This window comes from Tympanuchus pallidicinctus, unplaced genomic scaffold, assembly GCF_026119805.1.
Source record: "Tympanuchus pallidicinctus isolate F22 unplaced genomic scaffold, pur_lepc_1.0 scaffold3, whole genome shotgun sequence".
NCBI lineage: Eukaryota > Metazoa > Chordata > Aves > Galliformes > Phasianidae > Tympanuchus > Tympanuchus pallidicinctus.
The window spans coordinates 58,100,582-58,112,752 of record NW_026294747.1 but is presented as its reverse complement, the minus strand read 5'-3'; the positions used below and the strand labels follow the sequence as shown (position 1 = coordinate 58,112,752).

General features: G+C 49.1%; 1 long non-coding RNA gene across 1 annotated transcript in view; it reads right to left on the bottom strand.

Annotated features, from left to right (window-relative positions):
• The window catches only part of LOC128087260 (uncharacterized), a 345,044-nt gene that overhangs the window by 320,854 nt on the left and 12,019 nt on the right, over positions 1 to 12,171 (bottom strand). The gene's annotated exons all lie outside the window — the stretch shown is intronic.

Sequence of the window (12,171 nt, the reverse complement as noted above, 5' to 3'; positions counted from 1 at the left end):
TGAGCTGTGTTATCTCCCCACGTGCAGCAGGACGGCAGCAAGGTGCAGACATCTCCACGGGGAATTACAGCTGACAACACATAACTGAGCTTTAAATTACCGGCTCCTTCCCAGGGCAGCTGCCCTCTACCATTTCTTAGATTTATAGAGTTTAAACCCAGACAGGACCATTAAATCCTTCTCAGCAGCCCCTGCCTGTAAGAAGACATTGCATTTCATCCATTCACGCTCCGTTCCAGCCAGGGCTCAGCACTGCCCTGCACTCAGCACTGCTAACAGAGCCACTCGAGGCTGCCCTGCTCCTTCCCTGGTGTGTGCCTGCAGGCTGCTGTGCTGGTGGTAGAAGGACACTGAGGCTATGGGAGCAGAAACAAACTGCTCCTGGTCCACCCGTCCTGACCCAAACAGATGCACTGTACACATTAACTATAATATACGGGCTGAGAGTGGTTACACAACAGTAATTCAATCAAAAGAGTGTTATAACTCCAGAAACTGGAAGATTTATGGCCCTTTCCATAACACATTTGATTATTTCTGTCTGCTTTAGAACATACGAGTGTCTGCTTAATGGTTTCGTGGGACTTAAGTGCCAAACGAAAAGAGGGCACATCTGTGCTGGAGCTGCAGGTTGCTCTTCAATCCATTTGCTCACAGCTGGAGCAAAGTGCTTGCGCCATGATTCCCTCTGCTCCCCTGCACCACACCTGGCAGCCTCAGCCCCATTTTCTGCTGCCACCCAGCAGCAGGACAGGGCACTCAGGCAGCCATCCAGCCCTGGGTTTCTTCCACACCTTCAAGAAGACTGCCTTCAACATTTGCATACCACCTCCCCAGTACAGTTCCATTTGGCAGCATCAGTTTCTTTCTTTCTTTTTTTTTTCCCTTGAATATTTTCTCAGTCTATATTTCATTTCTTCTTTTTTTTTTTTCTTCCAGTTTTTCCCTGTCTTGCATCTTCCCTTATTCTGTGTGACATTACAGAGCAGTTTGTGCTGCTGCTCTGACGGTTATTGTCTCAAACACAGAAGTCTCCACCTCTCTGTATGTCAGGATGTGAGGATAACAGACAGAGAGCCTGCATGGCAGAATTCCCAGATCCCTGTCACAACTCTGCCACAGATTTTGAAAAATAATTTTTAATTCTTTCATCTGATTCAGTTCTGTGCTGTGAGAGCAGTGAGGTGCTGGAACATCCACAGAGAGGCTGTGATGCCCCGTCCATCCCTGGAGGTGTTCAAGGCCAGGTTGGATGGGGCCCTGGGCAGCCTGGGCTGCTGTGAAATGTGGAGGTTGGTGGCCCTGCGTGGCACAGGGGGGTTGGAGCTTCGTGATCCTTGAGGCCCCTTCCAACCCAGGCCGTTCTGTGATTCTGTGATCTGATAATTTCTCAGTATCTTCACGCCTGGAAGGAAGCCGTTATTTTGCTCACCATTGCTCATGGTCTGGCCTGCTCAGAAGGTCAGGAGACTCCCCATTCAGCTTGATTTTCCTCCACTTGAAACTGAGAATTCATTGAACCCAAAAGCATGAGAAAATAAACCCATTTCAGCAAAGATATTTTTTAAAGGAAAAAGAAGCTCTTACGTTTCAAATTACCATTTTGCCCCTATAAAATCAGAAAATCCATTCTTCGTATGTTTGGCAGGCAAACAGAAGGGCAGAGTCACAGTGACCTGCATCTGCCCTCGGCATGAGAGCTGACATTCACACTGAGAGCCCTTCTTCTCAAAGCAAGTCTTTGAGATCTGTGCCCTATTCAGATATAGAGTTTTCTATGACAGCAATTTTTTGTTCGTAGATCTGCTTTACACCATAGGGAGCCACTGCAGACTGGGGCTCTGTCACCAGAAAACACTCACACTTTGCATTCACTTGCATGCAAACCCAGGAGAGCAAAGCATAAGCAGACTTTCTACAATGCCGAGCATTCAAGGAATTGTTATCTGGAAACATCAAAATATTTGGGAAGCCGGAGCCAACCGAGAGCATGCAGACAGGGTGATGCTCAGGATGCCTGCAGGAGCTCCTTCCTGCTGGCTCTGCTCCTGGGGGGCCCTCCTGGGTGAGCACAAAGGAAAGCTGTCACTCCTTGTGCCAGGTGGGCTTCTGCACCTCCTGGAGCAGGGCGGTGAGCAAAGTCCTGCAGCCTGCAGGTGAGAGGCTGGGTGTAGGAGGGGAGCAGCAGTGGATGTGTGTGCTGAGCTCCCTTTGCCTCTGTGTGCTTGTTTCCTTTTGCCTTTAGGAACACAGCACTGCTTCCTGCCCAGCCTGGTGGGCTTGTCTTCTCTTAACACACAAGGAAATGAGCAGAAAACAACGCCTTTTGAATTTCTTCTACTTATAGAAGATTTTCCTTTATAGGGAAACTGAGTAAGAAATCAGGCTTCAGATATTTTGGAATTAAACTTTTTTACTTCTCCATCTTCCAAAAACACCTTAGAAGACAGCAGGGGTCCCTGGCAGGGGATGTAGGAGATCTGTGTTGGTGCTCCCAAGCTGTCTTGGAGCAGCAGAATCCCTGCAGTGCTCACACTGAGCAAAAGCTGCTTTCCTGCATAGAAGAGGGACTTTTTCATGCAAGCTGCCAGCCCTGTGAATATGCCTTGTCCTGCATCTCCGCACAGACTCCAGTCCTGCTCCCCTGGGCCTACCCAGCATCTTGGCACCCCAAGACCTGCTGCCACCAGGGCCATAGGCAACATGACATCCTGCAGCTGGTCTGGGCACAGAGGACATCAAGTGCCCCTCTTGCAGGGGGCAAATCCACTGGGACAGAATGGAAGAGAAGCTCCTGGCTGGGCCTGGTGCCAGCAATGAGTGCAATTAATTGTTAATCGCAGAGCTCAGGCATTGCACTGTCGCCATGGCGACAGGATTGGGAAGAGGCAAAGCTGCAGTGGTGTGCATGGAAAGCCCCTGTCAGGAGGACTCCATCCTATCCACCATGCCTCTGGTGTCCAGCCCAGCTTCATAGCTCCATGGGCCACATTCCGGTCGACCAGATGTCCTGACAAAGTATCTTGATGTTGCAGTCCTATTTTGCATCAGCTGAAAACTCAGTATCTCTTCTTGGCATTTTCTGATGAGTGTCTCCCATGCTGGGCTCAGAATCTGCAGATCCTTGAGGGACCAGTGGTGATGCGGGTGCAGGTGGCACCTCTGTGCTGCCAGCCAGTGCCCAGCTCTATGTGAGGGCTGCTACCACGCTGGGTGAGATCAGGTGTGCACGTGAGTACCAGCTATGTTGGGATGTCCCTTTGCAATTTCATAGAATCACAGTACGTTTTGAGTCAGAAGGGACCCTTCAAGGCCATCTGGTCCCACTGCCTGCAGTGCACAGGGCACCCACAGCTCCATCCGTGCTCACAGCCCATCCCCTGACCTCGGCTGTGTGCAGGGATGGGGCAGCACCGCCCCTCTGGGCAGCCTGTGCTGTGCTTCACAGCTGTTAGCATAAAAAGCCCAGATCCCGGGTCTCTCACGGCTGTATTGGTGCTGCAAGACCTGCAGAGCACCCTACACACAGGGGGCTGAAGAAGACAAAGACTGCAACAAACCTGGCCCTTTCTTGAGACACATCCTCAGTGCTCATGTAACAACTGCCCGTTCTGCTGGGACTCACCTGCTGGCACCTGCAGCCCAAACCCAGCCCTGCGCCAGCCCCTTGCTGCTCTCCCATCTGCACGCTTCAGCAAAGACAGCTTCACCATTTAAACAAGGTTCTTAATTTACAGAGCTCTTTTTCCCCCACTAGCAGGGAGCAGACCTGGGAAAAGAAAATCTGCTTCCAACAGTCTCCACTGGGTAACAGCCTTCCCTATTTTCTCTCCTTTCTGCAGCAGTATCACCCCCCCACCACCACCACCACAATCGTGTCCCCTCCCTCACGATGCTAAGTTTATATTCACACACTGGGACTTGGCATAATTTGCATTAGTTCAAATGAAAGAGCTGCATTTAGCACCATATTTTCAATCAACTCACTTGAAAGTCAGAGTGGCAGATAAGAGTGAAGGAGAAATTAACTGTAGAAAAGGGGCTTTTTAGTCTGCAGAGGTTGAGTACAAAGCAGGAGAAGGGCATGTTAAAATCCTTTTACAGGAGAATGAAAGTGTTTGCTCTGTTCTTCCAAGCCCTCAGCATGGTAAATTCTAAAAGTAGCACGCCAGTGAAAGGGAGAGAGATTAATGGCCATTGTTTCATGCAACTGGGTAATCAGGAAGGAAATAACTCAGCCCTAGTAGCTAAATTTAATTTAAGGATATACAAATCTACGCTTAATGATACACTGGCAAATATATTGCATGATTAAGTAAGAGATCTGATGTCAGGAAAGAAATCAGTGCTGGCTCCAGCAGTGGAAAGGAGCTGGCAGAGGAAGACACATCTTTGTGGGGTCTGGCTGCAGTGCCAGGGAGGCAGTGCTCAAGTTTGTCTCCAGGGATGTCCTGGGCAGGAGGTGGAAGCTTCACACCCCTCCTATGGGTTCACAGCCACAGGGAACTGATAAATCTACATCTCAAGCCCACCTCAGAAACCTGAATAAAAAGAGACAGCATGCAGTCAAGACAGAGACTTTGCCCTTGCAGTGCCTGTGCCAAAAATACCAGTTCCCAATGCACTGGAAGAGGGGAACTGTTATCTTCTTAAGGATGAAATCTTAGCACACAAGAGCATCCAGTGTGTGTGCAAGCCCATTCGGCCGTACACCCACACAGCCATCAGGACAGAATGCATTCAGGTCCTGCACTACTGTAGTCTCGTTAGAGCTAATCAAGCCATGCAAAGTCCCCTCTAACTCATTGGAGTGGTCAGCACCTGCTGCTCCATGTGGGCTGGCACAAAGCATCACTAAGGCTGCCCAGCTGTGCAAGGGGGCAGCTCAAGCATCAAGGCATGGCAGAATATCCCATGGAGCAGATCTGGGTACACACAAGGACTAATAGACCTTTTCCATGCAAACATCCACCTCAAAACTCCTTAAACCTGTAAGTACAAATCACAGCCTGCCACATCCTAAGAACAGGGCTGTTGGGAGCAGAGCACCTTATTTTGTTGGCTGGAGGGACAGGTTGTTCTCAGAACTCTGGTGGGTTCCAGGGGAGGAAACAGCTTGCAGGACTCATGCAGACATCCCAATACTCTGATCGTTTTGGGTTCCTCCACTGTAGCAGAAAGCAGAAAAGCAAAAAGGCCAGTGAACTCATCCACAGCTAGAGTGGGAGACAATGGCTTAGGGAAGGTGACATTAGCAGACTGCAGGGGCAGATCCAGCACATCCTCTGATCCAATTTATCCCAGTGGTATCAGCACTGCACCTCTGGAGAGGACCCCAGGGTGCCCAGGGCAGGCACACCGGGCTGGCAGTGGGATGCTGCAGATGCCAGTGCTGTCACTTGGGTTTAACATCTGCAAAGCGAGCAGACAAGTGAAGCTGACAGATGCTTTCCCTGAACAAGGCTTTCTGACGGGTGCCTTGATCTGTAACATTTGGTTTCATCACAGCACTGACTCATCAGCCCTTAGGGCTCTTTGATCATTCACTTCGTGAATTTTTGTCTTCCTGCTGTCCGAGGTGTCAACACTGACAGGGACATTTTTGGAAGAAGAGGGCAGCAATACCTCATTTCAATCTCTGTGGTTGCACTCTGCATCCAGCCCATGAACGTCCCTCCAGCACGGCCTGCTGTGCCCCAGTGCAGGCTCTGAGCCATGGGAGCTGCTGCTTTCACTGCAGTACAGTGCAACCCGTGAGCACAGCCCTCCTCAGCACACCTGTCCATTGCCTGGGTGCTCCCAGACTTGCAGCTCATGTGAAGAAAACAAGAGATGAAGAGAAGGGTGCAAAGTTTGGGATGGAGTAGTGCTTCCCAGCAAGCTCAGTGATGCCCTTCACTCAGTGGTCTTCAGCACAGCAGCTCTCTGTGTATGCTAGGCATTGTCCTGCAGAGATTGTGGGCTATTATGAGTGCACGCTTGTTCCAGTGCTGTCACCATGGTCAAGAGAGCAGCAGAGTGAAGCTCAAAGGCAGAGCTGGAATTGTGCCTGTGTAATCTGCTTGAGAAGCCAAGAGGACAAAATGCAAGATCAAGGGAGTAGTTAAAACGATCTAGCTTTGATCTAAGACATAAAAGAGTGGAAAAGCTTCTTTTTTTTCCCCCCCAAAATGTTAAATATTAGCTATTAGTAAATCTGAACTGTGCATTTTCCTGTCCAAAGAGATTCAAGTCACTTCAGCAAGCCCAGCAGCCGCCTCAGCACTGCTCCACAGCCCTGCTCAGTGCAGCCCAGCCCCAGCCTGGAGCTGGCAGCAGGCACCACGGCCATGTGGCTGTGGCTGCACCCAGCTGACAGTGCCCTCCCTGGGCTCCCTGTCCCCCCAGGCACTCAGGTTTGGCTGTAGCAACACATGCTTCTTGCACTCACCCACTGGGTGGGCGCGCAGGCTTCCAGTGGTTTGTATTGGCAAATGCAACCCACCATGCCTGGTGGGGTGCTCTCATCTCTCCCTCCCACCTGCACTACAGCACAGCTTTGACATTTTTAACTTTCTACCTGCGGGATGTTCTGACAAACAAAGGGAGCACTGGGAGACCACTGGCACCAACTGGTCCTCAGCGCAGTATGAGATCCATACACACTGGTTGAGGTGGGCTGTGGAGGTAGCAGAGCTCAACCCAGAACCCCTGTATGGATAGATCAAGGCAACAACTTATTTTTTTCCAATGAAACACAACAGCAGACTGGAAGTTTTAGAAGATGGGAAGAAAAAAAAGAACAACACACAGAACCAACCAACAATTTTCGTGCACTGATTGAACAACCAGACTGAAGTTCAGAAGCAGCGCTGTGTTGTCTCCTGGTAAATCAACATGCAGGTGAGGGAAATTTCCCACTTAATCTCTGAGGCTTAAAAAAAATGCAGCAGATAACTACTGTTATATAATATGTTTCCAAGATGCTGTGCATTAGCCAGGAATATGATACTTTATGCTTTCCATTGACACTGCACACAAATTGAAGTTAAGTTGAAGGTTATGTTGGATATCAGAGGGAAGTTGTGTGCTGTGAGAGTGATGAGGTGCTGGAACAGCTGCCCAGAGAGGCTGTGATGCCCCGTCCATCCCTGGAGGTGTTCAAGGCCAGGTTGGATGGGGCCCTGGGCAGCCTGGGCTGCTGTGAAATGGGGAGGTTGGTGGCCCTGCATGGCACAGGGGGGTTGGAGCTTCGTGATCCTTGAGGTCCCTTCCAACCCGGGCCGTTCTGTGGTTCTGTGATGTCCTCCAGGAAGTGCAGCAGTAGCCACCCCCTGCATGGGTGCTGCAGAGAGCTTGGAGAACTGCTCACACAGAGCACAGTCACATACAGTCACAGCCCTGCAAGAGGGGCAGTCACACAGAGTCACACAGCATCTTCCTATCCACAAACCCTGTAGCAGCCCATGGGCAGCAGGGACGTGCCAGGACATTGGGTCAGGCAGCAGCACTATGCTCTGCTCTACACATGGCAAAGCTACACACCTGCTGACCGTTCTGTCTTATGATAGCAGCTTTTGTCCTCCCACATCAATGTCTCATCTCAGAATGACTGACAGGGCTCTTGAAGCTCTGCACAGCTCAGAGGAATGCATAGCCCTGTTTATTTAGTGAGTTTGGTGGAGCAGGTGAGTTTAGTGGAAGCTGATAGGGATGTTTATCACATAACAGCCAGGCAGAGCAGCTGCAGCATATCAGATCAAACAGAAAGGGGGATCTATGCTGCAGGAGAGCCACGGGCACAGCACAGGCAGCAGGGAGAAGAGGGAAGGATGCAGAGCGAGTATTTAATCATAAATATTTCAAGGTATGAATTCCAAAAGCCTGCCCAAGTAAGTCAGTGGCTGAGCTGGCAGCTCTGGGGAATGCACAAGGCACACGGCACATGCTCCCATCCAGCACCTCACTGCAATGATTTCTACAGGTGGGGGTTTGTGTAAAGGAAACCACGAGTGTCTCCAGGCTGCAGGGTTGGGGCTGTGCTCTGCGTGTGAACTGTGCAAAGTTGGCCTGGCCGACTGCAGCCTGTCCTGTGAGCTGAGCACTCACATCGCACAGGTCTTCACGTGCTGCTAAGGGTTGGTTTCAGGAAAGGATCTGTATCTCCCTGGAGTTTCACTTGTGTCTAATAGATAAGGTTCAGTGTAAAAATTACAGTCCAACAGTGCTGCAGCATATTGCACAAATCCAGATTGTAAATGCTCTGTAAAGAAAGCAAGGAGAGCAGCTCTCCGGGCTGCAGAAGCATCCCCAGAACGTTGACTTTTAAGTTAAAATACTTCATGGTGGGCAATTTTCAAAACCTGACCTTCTTTCCCAAAAGGAAAATACCACCCCAAATTGATAAAATAACAGCTATTGGCAGCAAATCCAGACTGGAGTTATTGAGAATGCTTTTATCAAGGGAGTTGAACAAAGGCCATGGCACAGAGCTGCTAGTTAGGCAGAAATGTCACAGGGCTGGCCTTCAGCCCACAGAACTTCATTTTTGTGCTGCTGACTTCCAGGATTTCATAATAAAGCACTCCCTAGAAGTTCTGCCTTTGTCTGAAACTCCTGAGAAAACAGAAATAAAGTACCAAAAAATTCACCTTCTCCTGCCATCTTAGATAAATGCTGACCAGAATCTTGCTAAAATAAACTGACGTCGTTACTCAGGAAGTAAATAAGCTCAGGAAAAAGGTCGATGTGAGCTGGAAACTTTGAATTTTCCATAATCCTAAACAGGCAGATAACACTGCAGCAGCAAGGAACCCCCCTGTCGTGCAGCTAACACAGAAGCAGTTTTCCTGTACAGAAGCATGGCACAGCTGCCCCCAGCCTGCCCACCTCCACCTGTGGAGCCCCAGGGACCACATGCCCTGTTCCCATGGCTTCTTCACAGAATCACAGAATTGCAGGGGTTGGAAGGGACCTCCAGAGATCATCGAGTCCAACCCTGTTCTTCCTGCAGCCCTGAGCAGCAGTGTGTGGCAGCAGCACTTGTCCATAAGCGTTGCACCATCAGCTGCCTGCATTCCTTCAGGTTAGATAGAAGGGAAAAGTCCTTTACAGTGAGGGTGGTGAGGCACTGGAACAGACTGGCTGAGAGATGTGTTGGATGCTCCATCCCTGGAGACATCCAAGGTGAGGCTGGATCAGGCCCTGGGCAGCCTGATGGAGCTGTGGTGACCCTGTGGATCTGTGGATCCTGTGGACTGGATGGCCTTTATAGGTCCCTTCCAATTCTAAGGACTCTACAATTTACTTTTTAACAGCCTTTTGCTTCTAACAGGTGCAATTTCAAATTTGAATGGGAGGGGAAGGGAAGGAGGATGAAAGGGGAAAGAGAAGGGAAAGTTCAGAAAAGAAAGGGGAAGTGAGGAGAAAAAAAGAATGTAAACTTCATTTCCAGTCACATACTATGCACACCTGCAGCCCATGGCCTGAGGACATTGCCTAGGAAGATTTCCTGTCAGTGCTTTCCATCATCAGAGGAGTCTCACAGCTTCCCTTAAGACAAAGGTGTTACTCAAAATGGGAACTGGATCGATTGCACTGAAATCTGGTTAACGAAACCCACAGTGAGACCATCGTGTCACCTCACGTGCATTTTGTGATAGATGGCAACAATAACATTGCTCCAATCTTGGCTGTAATATTCATCCAACCAGGCACACTCCTTTAGATAACCTACAGAGTAACCTTTCCTAAAGTAATTAAAATAGTAAAGTCATTAGCTATTCATTTTATTCTGCAAAATACTCAACCTAAAATTAGTTAACATTCCCAGGTGAATATTATGGAACTGATTAGTTTTCACCTTTCTGCAGATTCATCTTTGCTATCAGGGCAAAATGCTGCACTCCAAAATAGACCGCAGTGTCGGCACTGCAGGTTGGGTGCACTGCTGTCAGCACAGGTGGAATAAACAGCCCTGTGCCTATCAGTAACTGCAGAATCATAGAATCACAGCATGGCCTGGGTTGCACAGGAGCACAGTGCTCATCCAGCTCCAAGCCCTGCTGTGTGCAGGTCGCCAACCAGCAGCCCAGGCTGCCCAGAGCCACATCCAGCCTGGCCTTGAATGCCTGCAGGGATGGGGCATCCACAGCCTCCTTGGGCAACCTGTGCCAGTGCCTCACCACCCCCTGGCTCAAAAACTTCCTCCTCATATCCAACCCAAACCTCCCCTGTCTCACTATAAAACCATTCCCCTTGTCCCATCACCATACACCCTCACAAACAGCCGTTCCCCCTCCTGTTTATCCACTCCCTTCAAGTACTGGAAGGCCACCATGAGGTCTCCCCACAGCTTTCTCTTCTCCAGGCTAAAGAAGCCCAGTTCCCTCAACCTTTCCTCATAGGAGAGCTGTTCCAGTCCTCTGATCATTTTAGCAGCATTCCCCTGTGCCCATTCCAAGAGCTCCATGTCTTGTGCTGGGGGCCCAAGACCTGGACACAGAACTCTGCTTCTTGTGCAGAACCTCTCCTCCTTTTTGCTCAAGTGCTGTGCTCAACTTGCATTGAAGAGCTTCATTTCAACTTCAGTTTTAATTCATTCATATTCATCTTTTAGCGTGGTCAATTTTAGTTCAAGCTTCAACATTTAAACTTCATCTAGCACTGAACAACATGATGCTTTCAATGCAAAGTTCCCCAAATGGTTAGGGTTTGCTTTTCATCCAGCACAAATAAAAGCACAGGGTCAAATTTGGGTCCTGGAGTGGGGCCACGCTCTGCCTGGTGCAGTGAGCACATCCTTAACCAAGGGACTGGGCATCCTTGGGGGAGCACCATCTGAGAACACAAGGATGCAATGAGAATGGCCAGGAGGAATCAAAAATGGGAATGTGCCAGACTTACAAACAGCGGAAAGCAAACTGTAAAGTCATTCATAAACAGCAGAGTTGTGCATCAGATGCCACACAAGAAGGGCTGGATGTGTTCTTACACGTGGGACTAGAACCAAGAGAATTTATCTTAGAAGGATGGCCCCCAAGATCAAGAGAAGACAGCTTGAGACTGCTGTCAATGAGCTAAATCCATCATGAAATACTACGTTAATCAAAGCAATTTCAGAATCATTATCAATGGGCTGAGAGAACAGATTAGGAGCACAAAAAAACGCATGCAAAAAGATGCGCCGAGTGGTCTCCTGGCAAAGGACACATTAAATATCATCGAGCAGGGGCTCTACTGGTTGTGCTTCTATTAAATATTAATGATTTCAACAGCACAAGTGAGGAAGCTGTGAATGACATCTGTATGGGAATGATTACAAGTGCTTTGGCGGATAGGATTAGAATTCAAAGTCATCTTGGTAAATTGGAAAATAGTCTGAAATCAAAGAGACAAAATTCAGTAGAGACAAGCACACATACAAATGAGAGAAAAACAAATATTCAGAGACCAGAATAGGGATCGCCTGCTAGGCAGCAGGGTTGAAAAAAGAGGCAACGGTGACAGCTGAGAACAAACTGAACATGAGTTAATAATGTCAACCTGTCAGAGCAGTAATGCACACTGGGATCTACAGACGCCGGCGTGATGCACGAGATGTGGCAGGAAACACTCTGGGCTCCGGAGCACAGAGCAGGGCTGGGCTGGCTACCTGGGAAAAGCTTTAATTATCTGGAAAGCCGCATATTGGAAGAACTTAATTAGGAAGGGGATAGAATACTTCTTGCTTGTAAAGCGTGAGACAGACTTGACATGGTTTGGTATCTGTCAAACGTGGCTTTTCTCCACCTCGCCCCGCCTCGGGTGCATGTTGAAGCAATGTGTTTCAGGATTCTTATTCGTGCCTCTCAAAATCTTCTCTTTTTGAGCTCTGCCTTCACAGCAGTTTCCATTCCATGCTGGAGCAATTCGCTGATACTACGCAGTGGTATTTTTGTAGTACCACATCATGCAAGGCTGGGTCAGATCAATGCATTCCAGCACATTCCCTCTGTTCAGAGCCGCTGTACACAAAGTGCTCATGTACCTGCACGGAGAAGATAAGCTGCACGTTGCTCTGTGTCATTTCACAGCTGCACACAACACTGGCTGCTGCTGCTTTTGTGTCCTTTGTAATATCACCCAGCTCACTGGGATCGCTGCAGGAGATTACCAAAGGCAGCAATCTTCAGCCCGTTTAGTCCTGCACCA